This window comes from Mesoplodon densirostris, chromosome 2, assembly GCF_025265405.1.
Source record: "Mesoplodon densirostris isolate mMesDen1 chromosome 2, mMesDen1 primary haplotype, whole genome shotgun sequence".
Taxonomy (NCBI): domain Eukaryota; kingdom Metazoa; phylum Chordata; class Mammalia; order Artiodactyla; family Ziphiidae; genus Mesoplodon; species Mesoplodon densirostris.
Genome location: NC_082662.1, coordinates 26,725,070 through 26,737,719, shown reverse-complemented (window position 1 = coordinate 26,737,719; position 12,650 = coordinate 26,725,070).

The window sequence follows — 12,650 nt, the reverse complement described above, 5'->3', positions numbered from 1 at the left end:
TCTACTCTTCCCAAATAAATCAGGTCTGAAAGTTTTCACAGGACTAAGATTTCACTGTCATTCTCACCTCTTCCAGCCACTCCAAACCTTCCTGGCTTTGGCAATCAAAATATTAAGGGGAAAACAAGACACAAGAGAATGCTACCTTTAAATACCACATTCTGTTCTTCCTCAGAACTGAAAGAAAACCTATCAGACTGGTAAAATCACATTTTTCAATGTAATAATATCCACTGTTGATGGAACTGTCATTTGGAACACCATTTTAGCAGGGAATTTGGCAATATTTATCAAAACTTAAAATGTACACATCTTTTGTCCCCAGAATTTCATGGCTAAAAACTTACCCTTTTGAATGTATTCCCCAAAATACATCAAGTCAAAAGAACAGAGATGTCCATTGCACAAGGTTTTTGTTCAAGTGCAAAAGTAGAAACAATCTGAATGTCCACCAATAGGAGACAAGTTAAATCAACGATGTACATTCACACAGTGGAATACTATGCAACCATGCATTTAATGAGCTAGAACTGTCTGTGTTCATATTAAAAAAGTCACCAAGGGCTTCCCTGGTGGTGCGGTGGTTGGGGGTCCGCCTGCTGATGCAGGGGGCGCGAGTTTGTGCCCCGGTCCGGAAAGATCCCACGTGCTGCGGAACGGCTGGGCCCGTGAGCCATGGCTGCTGAGCCTGCGCATCCGGAGCCTGTGCTCCGCAACGGGAGAGGCCACGACAGTGAGAGGCCCTCGTACAGCAAAAAAAAAAAAAAAAAAAAAAAAAAGTCACCAAGATATATTAAGGACAAAGGCAAGATGCAAAACAAAATGTACAGTATGATCTGATCTATGTACATGTTTTTGCTGGTATATGTAAGAATTTTTTTTCTGGAAGGTTTTATGAGCAAGAGTTAACAGCAGATATCCTTGAGGAGAGGGACTAGGGGTAAGAGGTGTGTGGAAGGACCTTCATTTTTCATTTATAAACTTTCTGTACTGTTAGGATCTTTCACTGTGTGCTGCTTTTTTTTTTCTTTCCTTTTTAGCAAAGAAGAAAAAGGAGGAGGCGTAGAGGGATAAGGAGTTGGTAAATCAGGGAGATAAATACCTAAGTAGGCCCAATACTTCTTAACTTGTAGAATGGTCTTATCTACAGGGCTTCCTTCCAGGTACTTGCATTTTTTCACTGGAAGACGCTCCTTTCCAGCAATAGTACCCAAAACCCATTTCCTCTGGCTTCCTCTCTGCAAACATTCTAGATTCTACCTGGTCGTATAAATACCCCCTGACTTTGCAAACGTCTATCCACATACTTTCTTCAAACCTTTCTCCAATCCTGCACTTGGCATACAATGTGGAAGTGTTTATTCACATCAGTCCCACTTGCCTTCAGTGTTCTGCATCCCTGGCACATGCCGAGGATCACCACTTCTCCTGGAAAGGAAGCTCTTAGGGTACACTGCTCCCAGAAGCACATTCTGGCAGTGACACTCCTAACCTTCCCACGGTTCCAATTCAACAGTTACTGGCTACAAGCAATGCCTGACACAAGGAAGATGCTAGGAATAGAAAAATGAACCAAGTACAGCTCACGTCCTCCAGGAGAGGGCAGATGCCAACACTAGTACCTGCAACCAACTCCGACATTCCCCTGAGGGGATCGCAAGACTGTCTTCACTCCAGTGCCAAAAGCAGCTTTGAATTCCACCCACTCTTTCTGACAACACTCCTCCAGTATCACCAACAGGAGAATCATGGAAACCTGCTCATCAATTGTTAGCATGTACTGAGTGCTACTCCTCATGAAGCACTGTAAGAAATACTTTACAAGCATTAATTAATTTTAATCTCACAATAACTCAGTGCAGTAGATAAAATCATTATATCCTCTTTTTCAGAGAAAGAAATTGAGGTTCAGATTTACAGATAACATGCTGAAGCTAGGATTGGGACAGAGATTCGTTTGAATCCCAGAGTTCACATCCTTAACCACTATGCCAAATTGATTTCCCAAACCCTCCAGGAAACCGCGAGAAGGGCTGGGGAACTCACTCACTCCTTCCCCCAACGCACGGAGTGCTGGGGAACTACTCGAAAGAAGAGTTTCCACTTTCACAGAAAGTATTTCTGGGTCAACTGTATCTTTGATTCACCAGCTAAACTGATCGCAAGACAAGAGGATCCTTCCCCATCCGGAGCCAGACGACCCTGCAGAAATCACCAGAACCCGTTACTGTACATGGTCTTTGGCCCCCGAGGGTGAGAACCGAGGCCTTGCCCCTCCCATGGCCTCTCCCGGACAAAGTGACCATCGCTGCGACGGTCACTGCCCCAGCGCCCTGGCGCCATCAGAATGAGCGTGTGCCCATACCACCCGCTGGACGACGCCCGGGGTAGGGGGCAACCCAATGTCAGGGAAGGAGGGGAGGGAGGGGGTCGGTCATCGAGTGAGGGTTCGCCCGGCTGGGTCCTGGGATTCGCCAGGGCAGGACAGTCCGAGAGAGGCCGACCAAGGCGGAACATCCCTGCCCGCTGCCCACCCCGGGCCCCTCCCCGGCGCCCCGAATCCTCCCCAAGCCAATGGAAGCGGCAGCGTAAACCCGCTTCTCAGCTCTCACCTTCCAGCGGGTTGCAGCCCCGCCGCCGCCGAGCTACGCGCACCGGCACGCCCCCCTTTCATTCACCTGTCGCCCCCTCCGGTGGGAGGCTGGGCAGCCGACTAATCATGGGTGCTCCTGGACTGAGGAAGGCGGGCCCTTGGGCCAGAAGGTTGGTCAATGGCTCTGGTGCCCCCTCCAGAGGATGCGCTCTGAAGGCTCCAGTTCTCGCGGGGTGATGGGAGTTGTGGTCTCAGCGTTCATTTTTCGGGCAAAGATAGAGTGGACAAAACTACAAGTACCAGATGCCAAAAGGGGCAAGGACCAGCGCTTGTAAAAGGCTGGAGCTCAGTTCGGTCTTCTGAGTCCCACTTGAGGGACCTGCGAAGTAACGGTCTCTTTGTCCGAAGAGCTAAAAGCACGTCGTGCATATTAATACAGCCTGGAGAGTAAGAGCTATGACCTGTCAGTCCGCACGCATTTTACAACTGCCAGCGCTCTCCGCAAAAATTCTGGAAATGAGTGAAATGGTTTAATGTACTCAACAGGTTTTTCTTGAACACCCGCAATACTGTCTTCCCTTGAAAGAATTTCAGGTTTATATACACAAGTGAAACTGTTAAACAGCAGTACTGACATGTTCCAAGTAACGGTACAGGCATGTTCTGGGACGGTTGTGAAATAGACAAACCAGGTTACTGCTCTCAGAGAGTTTAGTTCTAATGAAGGGTGTATTCGCTTGCTAGGGCTGCTGTAACAGAGTACCACAAACTGGCTTAAACAACAGAAATGTATTGTCTCACTAATCTGGAGGCTAGAAATCCAAAATCCAGGTGTAGGCAGGGTTGGTTCCTTTTGAAGGAAGAATCTGTTTCAGGCCTCTTTCCTTGGCTTGTAGATGCCCATCTTCATGTTCATACACTTCTGTGTTCAGACTTCCCCTTTTTATAAGGACACCAGCCACATTGGATTAGGAGCTCACTGTACCCCAGAACCACCTCATCTTAACTAATGACATCTGTAACAGCCGTATTTCCAAATAAGGTCACATGCTGCAGTACTGGGTCGTTAGGATTTCAACATAGGAATTAGGGCAGTGAAAGGGGACACAATTCAACCCATATCAGGGACAGATGGCCAATAAATAAGTAGACAACTTAAAAAAGGAAATAGGTAAAGTACATGCCAAAGAGTTAAAATAGGTGGTAAAGCAACAAAGAATGATTCGGTGGCTAGGTTAGGTTGAAGGTCATGGATGGCCTCTCTCGGTTGGTAACATTCCAGCTGAGACCCTAACTAGAAGAAGTGAGCCATGCTAAGGTGAAACAGAAGTGCATTCCAGGCAGAGGAAGAGTTAGTACAAAGGCTCTAAAACAGAAACAAGAGGATGACCCCTGGAGTGAGGGGGTGAATGAAAGGCAGACCAGCTTAATGGGCATGCAACCTGTGCGATCCTATGGAGCCCCACTCTCAGAAAGGCCCCATGCTTGGTTTAACGTTCTGCTGCCTTAATTGCCCTTTTGCAATTCTTAATAATTTTTGAACAAGGACCACTATAGTTTCACTTTGTACTGGGCCCCACAAATTATGTAGCCAGTACAGGTGACAGGAAATGTGAATGGATAGAGAAGCAGAGGCCAGATCACCTAGGGATTTGTAGGCCAAGTTAAGGGGTTTGGATTTTTTTGCCTGTTTTACATGGGATGAGATACCTTTGAAGGAACTTAAGCAAGGGAGAGATATGATCTGATAGTAGTGGTCACGGTAAAAGATGCTAATTGGTGGGGTTAGGGTAGAGGTGGTAGAGATGGAGAGGGCCGGTTTAGAATATATTTTAGAGCTTGTCAACGACTAAACTGCAGCTCACTCTAAAAATACCTTAGATAATTTAGATAAAGATAATTTAGGAGGTAAAATGTCAGCCAAACATCATTGTACAATCCATCAGAGAAAAGCAGTTTATTTATCCCTTGCAAAAGCAGACACCCAGAGAAGGACAGCAGCAGTTACATCTTTACTCTCAGGGTGCCTCTCCTTGTCACCCAGTTCCCAATGACCAGCTCAGGACCCAAGGATGCTTGATCCTCATGGCAGTGGAGAAGTCATCAGAAGGGAGGCATCTCCAAGCTCAGCCTCTCATATCTTCTAACCTGGGAAGTCATGTAATTGGTGCCTTAACCTTAATTACAACCATATATGAAACTCACCCTGTGCTAGTAATTCTACATTTCCTGCATCCAGTATCCAAATTTAAGGTATCAAATGTTATGGCTGTGACACATATGCCCTGTGCTAGATAACCTAATAATAGTCCAGGCTACTAAAATAAAGGGGCTTTTAAGACATGGAAGCAACCTAAATGTTCATTGACAGTTGAATGTATAAAGAAGATGTGGTATATATACAATGAAATATTACTCGGCCATAATAAAGAACGAAACAACGACATTTGCAGCAACATGGATGGACCTAGAGATTAACATAGTAAGTGAAGTAAGTCAGACAGAGAAAGACAAATATCATATGACATCACATATGTGGAATCTAAAAAAATGACACAAATGAACTTATTTACAAAACAGGAAGAGACTTACAGACATAGAAAACAAACTTACAGTTACCAAAGGGGGAAGGGGGGGGGAGGGATAAATTAGGAATTTGGAATTAACAGATACATACTACTAATAGAAAGAAAAGCAAACATTTTTAAATGGGACCTAATCAAAGTTACAAGCTTTTGTACAGCAAAGGAAACAATAAACAAAATGAAAAGACAACCTACGAACTAGGAGAAAATATTTGAAAATTACGCGACCGACAAGGGCTTAATCCAAAATATACAAACAACTCATACGACTCAACAACAAAAAAACAAACAACCCAATCAAAAAATGGGCAGATGATCTAAATAGATACTTCTCCAAAGAAGACATACAGATGGCCAACAGGCACATGAAAAGATACTCAACACCTCTAATTATTAGAGAAATGCAAATCAGAACTGCAGTGAGGTATCACCTCACACCAGTCAGAATGGCCATCATTAAAAAATCTACAAATAACAAATGCTGGAGAGGGTGTGGAGAAAAGGGACCCCTCCTACATTCTTGGTGGGAATGTAAATTGGTGCAGCCACTATGGAAAACCATATGGAGCTTCCTCATAAAAACTAAAAGTAGAATTGCCATATGATCCAGTGAGCCCACTCCTGGGCATATATCCCAACAAAACTATAATTCAAAAAGATACATGCACCCTTATGTTCACAGCAGCACTATTCACAACAGCCAAGACATGGAAACAAACTAAATGTCCATTGACAGATGAATGGATAAAGAAGTTGTGGTACATATATAAAAAAGAATGAAGTGGGCTCCCCTGGTGGCGCAGTGGTTGAGAGTCCGCCTGTCGATGCAGGGGACACGGGTTCGTGCCCCGGTCCGGGAGGATCCCACATGCCGCGGAGCGGCTGGGCCCGTGAGCCATGGCCGCTGAGTCTGCGCGTCCGGAGCCTGTGCTCCGCAACGGGAGAGGCCACAGCAGTGAGAGGCCCGCATATCGCAAAAAAAAAAAAAAGAAAAGAAAAGAATGAAGTAATGCCATTTGCAGCAACATGGATGATCCTAGAGATTATCATACTAAATGAAGTAAGTCAGAAGGAAAAAGACAAATACCATATGATATCACTTATATGTGAAATCTAAAATATGACACAAATGAACTTATCTACGAAAAAAAACCAGACTCACAGACATAAAGAACAGACTTCTGGTTGCCAAGAAGAGGGGAGGTGGGGGAGGGAAGGGGTGGGAGTTTGGGATTAGCAGATGCAAACTATTATATATACAATGGATAAACAACAAGGACCTACTGTATAGCACAGGGAAGTATATTCAATATCTTGTAATAGCCTATAAAAGAAAAGAATCTGAAAAGGAATATTATATATATATATATATATATATATATATATATATATATATATATATATATATGAATCACTTTGCTGTATACCTGAAACATTGTAAATCAACTATGCTTCAGAAAAAGCTTTTTTTAAAGGGGCTTTTTAGGGTGGCCTGAAAAGGGGATATTACTGGCCATGAGGTATAGGAGATATTCTTATGATCCCTGGATTTGATATAGTCTGTTGTGGAGCTCATTATCTCCAGACCAATAAAACCTTCAGAATTAAATACACTGAACCTCAGTATATCATTCAGGGTTTAGTTGTAGGAAGTAGAAACCACCCTGGCTAGTTTAAACACAAAAGGGTTCATATAAGAAATTAGGTGACACCAATTCTTGAGAAGGCTAGAAAAGTGGACTCTGCAGGAATGACTCCAAACTATCCCAGTAGGGTAGCTGCTACCTTTGCTGAAATCAGGAATGAGAGAAGTCAGGAGGCCACCACTGTACCTGTTGAGTTTAACAACACACCTCTGTGACTGCGATCCAGGGATCGCTGGATTCAGGGATCACTGCAATCCAGGTATGACCACTGCCTCTAAAACAGCCTCTCAGCCCACAAGGCTAGTGACTGGTACCCTGGAACCCAGTTGCAGAAACTCCTCACACTTCCACTGCCATGTTTGCCATCAGCAACAAGCAGCAGGATGATGGCCCCCACCTCACTTCTGCCTTCCAAATCTTGGCATGGCATTTTAGCTTTCCAGTGTCTGCAGCACAGGGACACTGGAGGGAGGTAAGAAAGGATGTTGAGTGCCAATCAACAATATCCAGCACACCAAACACCATGAAGGGCACAGCACTGTGACACTGATTATAAAACCTGGGAGCTACAAAGCAAAATAGAGAAAAACTCCCAAGAAACTATTTCCTACAGAAAATCAACTCTGTCTTCCCAAAGAAACATGAAAAACCGATGCCACAGGCACCATTTGTTTCCCTTGCCATTTTAATCATTTTGATTAAAAATATAACAGGATACTTTGAGCTGCTGATTATTAGCTTCTGCCACACCAGAGCAATTGATTTAAGTATCAGGGTATACCCCCCACTTTCTGGTAGCTAACAAGTTACTGAGTACTGTCTGATGTTACAAGTCTGCTTCTGTCAAGAAGCACTCTTTCTGGAGTGCTGCAAAGGATACCTTCATGAAAACCTCTAGTGGTTATGGACAAACTGTGAAGACCCACAAGGTAACTTTTGCTCTGTAAAAAAGGAAAAAAACAAATCCCCTACCCCTGACATCAGGACATATTCTGGCCTGATGGTGCCCTGTGGAAGCACTTGCTCCATCTGGATGGAGGGCCAGTGTCACAATGCCAGCCAGTTGCAAGTACCCAGTGGGGCAAGTACTTGACCCAATGTCCCAAGATCAGACATTGTAGACATTGACCCAGGTTCGGTCTTCACCGAACCACAACAGTCCTCCCACTAATACATGCACAGCGCCAGGGACCTTGTGCTTTACCCAGATGGGTGCCAAATAGAGTGAGGAGCAGATTCCCTTTTAATGCATGTCAATGCTTTGCATAAAAACAGAGTAGGATAGAAATGTGTGATGCCTCCTCTTCTGACCTGTGAGTATTCCTCAGGTGATGCCTGGTTAGGAATTATCAGCTGGCTAAAAACAACACTTTTCCTACCCTAGGTGGCCCAATCCATAGGCTGTGAAAAAGAGGTTTCTAAAAAGGTGGCATTCTTTGATGATACCCAGCAGGCTTCTTCCCCAGGTCCCTTTCAGTTGCTTTCCTTCTCTATGGATGTTCAATTTCAAGGAGTTCAGTTTCCCAACTTGGTGCCATATGCATTGTGGATAGAGATGTACAGGGACCAATAGACTGATGCCCAGAGCTTGGGTACAATGAAATCATTGAACAGAGTCATAATAGGACAATATATATTCTCCACAGACTGAATAAAGAATGACAATCATGGCTGTATGTTTAAGACCATGGAGTCCATATGGACATACCCAACTACCACATTGTATACATTAACTATATTTGATTTCTGTTTTGGGAAGATGGAAAAAGGCTATTTACTTTTTATTACAGAGATTTTTTGTTTTGGGGGGTTTTTTTGGCCACACCGTGGGCTTGTGGGATCTTAGTTCTCTGACCAGAGATTGAACCTGGGCCCTGAGCAGTTAAAGCATGGAATCCTAACCACTGGACCACCAGGGAATTTCCTGGAGAATTTTAATATACAAAGTACATTTATTGTAAATATCCTGTATGGGATTAAGGAAGTTCCCTAATGGGAAGGAAATAGGGCCTGCAACCCATTCCCTCTTTCTCCTGGGATCTAGGGGGAAAGAAATGTCTCTGGTCAAATCTTGTAAACATGCTAATAACTCATGCTCTTGGTAAACACATTAATAGTACTTACTAGCAGAAAAATAACAGAGAATCCCTATCTATGAAATGTTTTTAATAGGGTATATCTGCCCTGTCTAAACTGCTTACTGTATATAACCCTGGAATTTATGAATTTATGGGGAGCATGGAGAATGGGGAATATAAGCAGTGTAATTCATCAGGTGTAAGATAGAGATGTTCCAGAACCAAAATACTCCCCTCTGTGTAAGCAATGGCTTCCTACACATTGCTCAGAACAAACCTCACCTGTTAAATCTGAAACTAGGACACATCTTATTGTTAGAGAGGAAGGACACTCTCTCTAAATGGGGAGCTGCATCTGACAGTATTGGACTCCTCCAAGGGAAGAATAATTTGCCTATGCTTTGTAATTGCTTTTATCCTTTAGGTCATTAGTCTAGCATAGGGTAAGAGCTATGACTTAGGTGAGTCTGATTCAACAATTCAATTCCTCTTATTACCACTCTTCAGTTTGTTTTTTAAATCATGAATAGATGTTGAACTTTACACTTCTTCTACCTTTATTGAGGTGAATGTATGATTTTTCTCGTTTAATTTGCAAATTAAATGAATTATATTAATTGATTTTTTAAATTGTCAAATACATCTTGCACTCCTGGGATAAAATTAACTTGGTCGTGATTTATTTCCTTTTTCATAATTTGCTGGACTTGACTTGCTAGTATCTTTTTTTTTAATCTTTTCTTTAAAAATATTTATTTATGGGCTTCCCTGGTGGCGCAGTGGTTGAGAGTCCGCCTGCCAATGCAGGGGACACGGGTTCGTGCCCCGGTCTGGGAAGTTCCCACATGCCGCGGAGTGGCTGGGCCCGTGAGCCATGGCCACTGAGCCTGCACGTCCGGAGCCTGTGCTCCGCAACAGGAGAGGCCACAACACTGAGAGGCCCGCGTACCGCAAAAAAAAAAAAAAAAATTTATTTATTTACTTACTTATTTACTTACTTACTTACTTGTCTGCGCCGGGTCTTAGTTGCGGCATGCAGGATCTTCGTTGCCACGTGTGGAATCTTCATTGCGGCATGCGGAATCTTTAGTTGTGGCATGCAAACTCTTAGTTGTGGCATGTGGGACCTAGTTCCCTGACCAGGGATGAAACCTGGGACCCCTGCATTGGGAGCGTGGAATCTTAGCCACTGGACCACCAGGGAAGTCCCTTGACCTGCTAATATCTTGTTTAGGATTTTTGCATTCATATTTATGATTGAGATGGATCTTTAATTTTTATTCTTGTCCTATCCTCAGTTTTGATTTCATGGTAATGTCAACTTCATAAAATGCCTTGGAGAATGTTCCCACTTTTTCTCTTCTCTGGAAGAACTTATGTAGGATGGTAATTACTCCATCTCTGCACAGTCCACCTCTTTAGATACCAACATCTACACTCATTCTTCTTCCCAAACATCAAATACGCTCATCTCCTCCCTGACAGACCACCTAAAGTCCCATCCAGTTACTGCATCTCACTGAAAGTCTCTGTGTGATGTGCAGTCTTCTCTATCAAGTCCAGATGCAGAAAACATGATCTGCCTGTCATTCAACACTCCCAATATACAATGATAGAGAAGAAACAGGAAACCTGCAATTAAAAAAAAAACAACTATCATTCAAAAAGAAAAGATTGTGAACCCCCAGAAGTCATGGCAATTGTCCAAGGCATTTATTGAAAGCTCTGGGGCAGGAATAGTGAGGATTCCCTGCACAGTCAATATTGTAAATTTTCTTGATGAGCTCATCAGCCAGCCAGCCAGCACGTGGATCTCTTCTCTGGAAGGATCTTCTTAGTCCATTGTTTTCTGTGTCCACATCTGAGGTGGGCATTGGAGAAAATGTCCTTCTTGGCAGCTGCCCAGCTTTTATTTTTGAAGTCTCTTGGCTTCAAACCCACCCTCAAAGCTCTGCTTCGTGATGCCAGAGCTGAGACTCCTGGAAAACACAGTTCTTTTTTGCCAGCTGCCAATAGTGGATCCCAGAGGGAGACTGCAGTTCTGGAACAGGGTGAAGGTGTATCCTTCTTCCTGTCTACTTCTTATTCCCTCCAGCATCACCTCAGCAATGATTTTTCACTCTGGCAGCTGCAGTTTGTTCCAGTAGTGGAGGTTGATTTGGGTTTGTACTTTTCTAACATTCAAGAATCTATTTCATTGTGCCCCTCTCAGAGATACCAGTGATTGCAAGCAGCTCCTCTTCTCAGAGGTCTGGGTTCCAGCCAGGGTTGCCAGACTTCACAAAGAAAAACACCGAACACCAGAGAAATTTGAATTTCTGATAAACTACGAATAATTTTTAGTATATGTATGTCCCCTGTGATATTTGGGACATATTTACATATAAAATAATTCATTGTTTATTTGAAATTCAGATTTAACTGGTGTTCGGTGTTTTTCTTTGCAAAATCTGGCCACCCTAGTTACAGTTTCTAAATTGAAATGATTCCACACTCTTCCCTGTGATGCCACAGCGGTATGGGTGGTAACTGCTTCTTTTTTTTTTTAAATTTATTTATCTATTTTATTTCTTTTTGGTTACGTTGGGTCTTCGTTGCTGCATGCAGGCTGGGCTCTCTAGTTGCGGCGAGCGGGGGCTTCTCTTCGTTGTGGTGCGCAGGTTTCTCATTGTGGTGGCTTCTCTTGTTGCGGAGCACAGGCTCTAGGTGGGCGGGCTTCAGTAGTTGTGGTGCACAGGCTCAGTAGTTGTGGCTCGCAGCCTCTAGAACTCACGCTCAGTAGTTGTGGCGCACGGGTTTAGTTGCTCCACTGCATGTGGGATCTTCCTGGACCAGGGCTCCAACCCTTGTCCCCTGCATTGGCAGGCTGATTCTTAACCACTGCAACAGCAGGGAAGTCCTGGTAACTGCTTCTTGAAGTTACTCTTTTTATGATACTTTAGTTTCTTTTTGCTTTTTTGGTTCTCTAACATCTGCTTAACATTATTTATATTAAATGCTCTCTTTTAAAGTAACTGATATGTTTTCTGTCTCCAGATTGGATCCTAACTGATAGACCAGCACAGCCCACTTCCTGGTGATGTAGATTCCAGGACCCAGGAATGGCCTCAAATACAATCCCTCAAAAACTTAGTAGCTTCTAGTCTCTTTGCTTCCGGTAAATTTGCTTCCATATGTAAACAAACAACTACAGCCAAAACTCTCCTTTGACTCTGCCCATCAACCCTTCTCTTAACTTAATGGCCACTGTCATAGAAACAATAGATGAGCTCATTCGTGAGGGCTGGCAGGTGAAAGATGCTTTAAAAAGTCCTTAAAGCCACAGTCTTATCTTCTTCCAAGGTAACCACTTTGCTGGCACCACCAGTGGCCTGTCCAATTTGGGATACAGAAGCAGGTGGCTTTTTCAGCTGTGCAAGGGACCAAATTATGGGGCTCTAGCCAATTTAGATTTCAGGCTTTAGGCAGAGTTCCTTCCTTAGTAAAGCTATGCTCCAATCATCTCTTCTTGCAAACTGGCTGGCTCTACTGTGAGCTCCTCTTTCCATCAAAGAAACACACCAACAATCTGAATTTTCCTATCACTGCCCCTAAAGCTACTGCCTCAGTTGGTGTATGATCTGCTTTCCAAGATAAGACAGGCAACATTGGGAATAAATATTTCACTTCTGTCACTTTATTATTTTTTAAATTTTATTGAAGTATAGTTGATTTACAATGTTGTGTTAATTTCTTCTGTACAGCAAAA